This window comes from Ursus maritimus, unplaced genomic scaffold, assembly GCF_017311325.1.
Source record: "Ursus maritimus isolate PB19 unplaced genomic scaffold, ASM1731132v1 scaffold_7, whole genome shotgun sequence".
Taxonomy (NCBI): Eukaryota; Metazoa; Chordata; class Mammalia; order Carnivora; family Ursidae; genus Ursus; species Ursus maritimus.
Genome location: NW_024426885.1, coordinates 38,150,203 through 38,157,431, shown reverse-complemented (window position 1 = coordinate 38,157,431; position 7,229 = coordinate 38,150,203). Strand labels below are relative to the sequence as shown.

General features: G+C 52.8%; 1 pseudogene; it reads right to left on the bottom strand.

Moving 5' to 3' along the window:
* Positions 1-1,717: 1,717 nt before the first annotated feature.
* The window catches only part of LOC121101173, a 44,113-nt pseudogene continuing 38,601 nt past the window's right edge, over positions 1,718-7,229 (bottom strand).

The window sequence follows — 7,229 nt, the reverse complement described above, 5'->3', positions numbered from 1 at the left end:
ATTTGTGTGTCATCCTTACCCAGGGCCATTCTAATCTCTCTATTGTTCCAGTTTTAGTGTTATGTGCTGCCGAAGTGAGCACGGGACTTCTCTGAAGTTGTCTCTTTTTGCAGGTCTCTCTTGCTCCAGGTCCTCAGTATTTGTCTCGGTTTCTTTGGACTCTCAGCTTTGTCTTCTCAGCTCATGGAGTCTGCAAGCTGGGCCAGGGTCACCTCCTTGTGCTGTGGGAACTCTCTGGTAAGTGAGATGGGCAATTATGGGGATCGTCGGTTTCCTCTCTCTCAGGGATCCCTATACCTCGTGTCTGATGAGCCGTGTGCTGAAAACTGTTATTTCAGATATAAGGTCAATCCCACCCCCCCACCCCCGCCCCGCACACCCACATCCCCACTCCCAGAGGTTCTTGCAGGGGTGTGGGGAGGAGGATAAATCTGGTCCCTGTTACTCCAGCTTGGACATTTAAACCTCATAAACATCTTACAGGACGTAAGGACTAGTATTACCCCCACTTTACCAATGAGAAAACTTCTGCACAGCTGTTTTCAATAACTTCCCAAGGTCACCCACTCGAAAGTGGAGAAAGTGTCAGTGTCTGCGGAGGAGCCCACATCCAGCCTGCTCTCCTGGTGGTGTCTGCGCTCAAACGGAGGAGGAGGTGGTGCGGCCAGTGTCTGCTAGAGGGCGCCAGAGGTCCAGCATTGTTCCAACAAACCTGGCGGCTTCCCAGCACCCTCCCCCCCCCCGCCCCCACGCCGCCTGTGGCTTCTTTCGCTTGATCCTTGTTCTTCGCTCCTATCCTGTCCCCGCTTTCGTGTCCACTCCTAGTGATTTCTCAGCTCTAAACTTTGTTGCCTGCAGCTTTGCTTTCTTGGATGGTGGGCTGAGATGCAGCCCGAGAAACACCCTCCCCGGGAGTGGGGTGTCGGGGTTAGGTTAGGAGCCCTGGGCAAGGGGGCCAACCGCAGACGGCACGGGGGTGGAAAAGCTGGATTTTCTGCTGCCCTCCAGTGTCATTCATACAAAATCGTGTAGGGTTTTAAAGCATGTTTGCAGATTTTCACAAACTAAAACCTGGTCCCGGCTTCAATAGGGTTTGGCTGCCCAGTGGGACTCCAGCCACCCCCACTCCCCAGGTACAGCGAAAACAAGGTGGGACTGTTCCTCCGCTTATTAAAAAAAAAACTTTGCTTTCCAAGACCTTGATGAAATATATAAAAATATTTAAATGCTGTCAACTCAGTCTTTAAGTACGCTGTTCAAGGAACTGATATCAATTGGTTACTCTTGTTGAAAGTTCTGGAACTAAAATAAGCCATCCGCTGAGTCTTGACATCTGGGAGTGGTCTCCTTTCTGGCATTGCTTTTCCTCCAGGCACAAATATGGATCCTAGAGGGCCAAAGGAGGCAGAAGTCACCAGAAACCTTAACAGAATGCAGCTGCATGGAGACCACCAGACCCCTGTACATGTTCACGCCTCCTGGATGTAGGCTCCTGGTGGGCTCACCTTTGTACCCCATGGAGCCCACCCAGCTCAGAGTCCGTGCCAGTATGCATTCTTTAGCAGACTTCAGGGATTTGAGCTGCATATATTCTTTCCCTATACCAGGCATCATGATCTCAAAGGCTTTTTGACATTTTCATCTATTTATTCATTAATGCATAATATACGTATAGGCCCCGTGCTGGTACAACAGTGTGCAAAACAGACACGATTGCTTATTTGTAGAGCTTGACATCCAGCAGGATGTTCAGTGCACAGGGTGCGGCGAGCATGAAGCCAGGAGACCTAACCGGGTCCTCGGGTGAAGAAAGATTTCCTGGAGAAACGAGCTCTGAGCCCGCCTGCAGGTGGAAAGTGCTAGGCATCAGGGAGAAGCTGGTGTGAGCAAGATAGCTCCTGCAGAGGGTGTGCGGGGAGGAGAGTGGGTGGTGTCTCCAGCTGGCAGCGTCTCGGACCCTGTGAGCTGTAACTCAGGGGCTTTGCTCAGGGATTTGTAGGGAAGCAAAACTGTACCAGGTCATCTGAGTAGAGAGAGGTTTAACCTGGGGAACCGGGGGCTTTTTACCATGGGAGAGCCTGGGGGGTGGAGGCCAGGAAGACTTCCTCGGGACTTCCAGAACAGAAATCAAAGGAAAGTCATCACCAGTGACTCCAGGGCCTGTAGTACGAAAGCAAGTGTGGCCAGGAGGCCGCCTGGAGACCCGAGAGCTGCCCGTTTGCAGATGTCGCCTCCCTGTGGCCCCAGAGCCCAGGGACCGCAGCCTCAGGACAGAGACACAATTTCTCTAGTGCTGAACTCCACATCCCAGTGTACGTGCTCACAGACTGACCTAACCTGGACCCAGGGGGCAGTGACTCTGGGGCTCCAGGCATACCCTCAAGAAGCAGAGGACAGTGCAGCAGGGACCAGGAGATGCTGATGACCACAGACAATCCAGAAAAACCCAGAAGGAACTGGGTGTGTGTCTTGCCTCTATCACTTACTGGCCATGTGCCTATGTCCCCAGGTCTCAATTTCCTTCTCTGTAAAGTAGAGCGACTATATTACCTGCTTAATGTGCATTATAAAACATCAGCCACGGCCACATAAGTCAAGTTCTTAGCACGGTACTGGGCATGCAGGTTTCCAGAATTTCAAATCATTGAAATTACAAACATTATTATTGTTAATGATGTTTTTGCTATTGTGTGTTGAAAAGAAAGTTGAGAGCCATCAAAAGATTTAAAAAGCAGAACAGAAAGATGCTCATCTTTGAGAAAAGTTGCAGTGGCTTTGGGGTGTCAGCAGGGATGACAGCCACGTGTGCCAGGACAGCCAGGATGAGGCTCCGAGCGCATCCCACTGGGCCATTCAACTCCCACACCTCTGTTAAGTCACTGTGAATCTCGACACATTCAAATGGGCCACGTGCATCCTGCATGTAGAGTGGGCGGGATCATTTCCTCCCTTCTGGCCCAGTGAGAATTTGACATTCTCCAGGGGCCACTGTTTTTAGAACTCTGTCCATGGAGTTCGAATGGCATAGTTTGCTGAGCCTGAACCGTTTCAAGAGGTTGCTCTGGCTTGCTTCTTTCTCCATCTGGAGATGGCTTGGGGCCACAGGAGCCTCTGAACAGGGTTTGCACTCTTAGTCTGGGGTATGGTAGCTATGCAATTCTGGAAGGATCTGTATTGTAGAAACGGCTCCCGAACAAGAATGGGAATGAGACAGACCCCTGAACTGGGGAGATATGGAGTCAATGCTGAGCCAGACGAGCTGGGGGTCCAAGGGCAAGGTTAAGAGGCCCAACAGGGAACTTTCACTCAGAAAACTGAAAAAGGAACCCTCACCCAGGGGCCCAACAACACAGAAACTTAAAGGCCCAGGACACTAAAGTCTCCGGGCTCAGTCTGGCATGTGGCTGCTGGTGGGCACAAAGCTCCAAACCTCCTAATGGTCTGCAGATCCTGGGGGTCTGAGCCTGTAGGAGGAGGGTCTGGAGCTCCTGCCTCTCTATGCCCAAGGTGCTGTCCCAAACCCTGTTCTGTTCTAACTATTTAATCCCCACACCAACTCTAGGAAGCAGATGCTATCCTATCTCCAGCTACAAATGAAACTGAGGCTCAGAGAGGGTGAGGCACCTGCCTCAGGTCACACAGCTAGTGAGTGGGCCGGCTACGAGCCCAGTAGCCTGGCTCTGGACACTGTGTCCGGCCCCCTGCCTCTCCACAGATGTGCCTGTGCGCTTTCTCGTCGCAGGCTCAGCAGCCCATCCTAAGGGCAGCTGGGACACTGTTTAGTGCTCTTCAAAGCCGGTCTGCAGAATGTGTGGGTATTTAAACCATTCATTCATCATAAAAGACAATCTGCCCAGAGAGGGGGGTATTGCTTTGTAGGAAAGAACGTGACTAAGGCAGGGCCAGAAATAGCTCAGTCCAGTCCTGGGAGTATTGTGTGTGTGTGCGCGCACGCCTGTGTGTGCACGTGTGTGTGCACATGTGTGTATGTGCACATGTATGTGTAAGCTCAGGAAAAGGCAAGCTCCAATTAGGTCAAACCCTAGACGCTAGAAATGCAAACATACTGAACCCCTTCTGTATTCATGTGCTCTTTACCATTTCAATAGAGGCAAGGCTGCCTCTGAGGCAGTGAGTTTAGAAAGTAAGCCTCTGTGTTTTGTAACTTTACTAGCATTAAGTAACCAGGAAACTACTGTTCACAGCTACGTCCTCAGACACACACGCTCTCTCTCTTGTACTCATGACAACAGACAAATAGAATCTCGGCATCTCACACCTGCAAAGGGCCTGGACGACCTTCCCTCTCCAGGAGCTCAGAGGGGCTTCCTGATCGGGCCGCTTCTCAGGCTTGCCTCCTGGCTCCAAACTTTCTTTCCTCATACTTCTTCTCAGGGCATCTGAGGGTTTACCAAAGGAGCGTGCGTGGAGAGCATCAGCCCGGCGTGCATGTCCCTGGCAGGCCACAAATGTCAGCTCACTTTACCATCCCAGTTGCCGACAGTGTGCGTGTTACTCTCCTAGGACACTCGTTAGCACAACTTGGCTATTGAAAATCAAAAGTTTTGGCTTTTCTCACTATCGTCTAATTTGTGAGTTTTAAGACCTAGTTTATGGGTTCAAAAAACTGAATATTGAGTATTTTATTCCCTTGTGTTCCTGCTACATTGCTCCTAATTCTCCTTCCAGCAAGACAGACTACAGGTGTGGTGGTATACAAGCATGGGTGGGAAATAAATACACACATAACATTTCTCTCTGTCACCTTACTCCTCCTTTTAGACTGAAGACGCCCGTATGTGTTAGGCGAGCTGGTCTACGCCTTGAGGGAGGTGGGTTTGCAGTTGTCCCCCCAGCAGCCCGCGGAGGCCCAGATGGCAGGTTCAGAGGTCCGGGGATCCTGTCTTCTGTCTCGTAATCTCTCTGGCCACTCTGGCCTTTGGTGTCAGCTCTGTGCAATCAGCACTAACCCACAGTCTAACTTTCCCTGTTGTTTCCAGGGATGTTTATAAAACCAACTCAGACCAATGATAGCTTTTAAAAAACCTCATGAAGAATTCCCACAACCTACCCATAACTGCTACTGCGGAGTTCGTAAGTCCGCAGAGGGCAGTGTCACACAGTGTGGGCTAACACCCGCCTGGGGTGCTGCCGGCCTGACCCAGCTTCCCGCCTTTGCCCCCGACTCTGCAACCATGAACATTGCAGGCCTTGTTTGAGCTTCGTGGTCTCTCTGTGCAGAGCAATGGTCGTCCAGTGTGGCTCTGCTGGATTCGCAGCACTGTTTTAAGGATTCACCCATCGTAGATGGCAAATTCTTTGTGAACTGAACAGCGCTGGACCACTCGTCCTTTTATTCATCATCTCCTGGCCCCCGCTGAACGACTAGGAGCTCCCCTTCCTCACCTTGGCACCTGCCCCCACGTGGTTCGCTCTCCTGACCACAGAGGCCGGCTCCAGACTAAGGCTGAGTTCGGCATGCAGCCCAATTAGCTGAACAATCTGTAGTCCCGCTGGGCAGAGAAAGCCTTGGGGGAGCGCAGAGTGTGACTCACAGTCCCACTTCCTGATAAAGGGGAATGTTTTGAGAGTCATTGTAGCGTTGTAGCCTGGGGTCACGCAGTCCAGACACTCGGCTTCTCTTCCCTCCCCAGCAGTCCTCAAGACTTTTCTTTTTATTCCCCTCCCCCACGCAGTGCACCCATGGGCTTAGTCAGAGTGCGGGATCAAGAGTCCGCCAGAAGAAAGGCTCTTCTGTGTCCCTGCGGCCCAGCGTCAGGCTCCCTCTTCCCACGTGGTCCTGGCCGGACCCGGGGTCTTTCTCACAGACACATGAAGCAGCAGGATAAAAGGGCCCGGGCGGAGCTGCGAGTCCAAGGGCTCTGTTTGTAGCAGGGTAAGCTGTCCCTCTGCGGAGCTGGAAGAACCTGGGAGGGATCTAATCCAGCTTCTAGGAGCTTCGGGCAGCAGATTAAAGGCATGCTTTGGGCAAAGGGAGTTTTGCTCTTTACCTTCCAGAGAGACAACTTCCTCCTTTGATCATGTGCTCGCTCATTCATTCATTCATTCATTCACTTGTTCCCTTCCTACTACTGCTTGAACCCAGGATGAAGTCACAAACTGGAAACAGTCTAAAGACAAACCAGACGTGGCCCCTGACCTCAGGGAGCTTTATTGTCTGATGGGAGAGCAGGGAAGTGAAGACGGTACTGGAAGCTGGTAGGTCATGTGAGACCATGCCAGGCCTTCTGGGCCACGGGAAGGAGTTGGGTGTCTAGGTCAAAAGCAATGGGGAAATTATGAAGGGATTTTAGGGTGTGAGTGACACAATCGGGTTTCCTTTTTTGTTTTTTTCCTTTTTTCCTTCTCTTTTCCAAGTGAATGAATTCAGAGTCAGGACAGGAGGCCTGGAGAGCATTGCAGGGGTCCTGGCAGGGAGGAGGGCGGCTGGGAGTAAGGTGCCGGCAGTGGGAGGAGAGGACGGGACAGATTGGAGGGCGGGATGTTAGGAGGTTAACATCTGCCAGAGGATCTGTCCAACTGTTGATGGTCACCTAAAAGGAACAAATGCTGGTCCTCAGGCCAAGGATAGACCCGCAGGCCTGCGGGCAAGGGGACTGGTGTGGGGCACGCGGCAGTCAGGTGCAGAAGCTGATGCCCACTCATGGGAACCACACTGGGGCCTGGCGACGATGCCTGTCCAAGGACCAGGCACCTCCTTGGGGGCTACAGGTTGGTCCCAGGGACAGCGGAGGAGAGGAGCCTGGTCTCCAGCCTCCAGGGCACTGAAGACCCGGGGCCCGGAGTCTGAGGGCACCTGGGCAGGTGAGGAAGAGTAGAGGAGGGGTCTGAGGGTGGGGGTCTGCATTCAGCCCTGCCTGCCCTGTCACTGTGCCTACGACACTCGCTTTAGTCAAGGACTTGAGAGGCCGCAGGGTGGGGGATCTGAGAACAAGGGGCACTTGATGGTTCTGGGGGCAGGACAGATAATGAGATGCAGGCATGAGCCCAGGGGGCTGTTTGAGGTCCGGCTGCCCCCCTCGTGGCACTGAGGGCAGACTTAAAGGTCAGGAGGCCCTTCCCTCAAAGTGCAGTTCCTTCCTTGGGGCTTGTCGGACGTCGGACCCTCTCGTGTGGGGCTCTCCTGGCGGCCCCGTCCCTCCGCGCTCTTGTCCCCGGCCCCTGCCTGCTTCTGCCCGCCCCAGCTTCAATGCGGCCCTTGTGGCAGC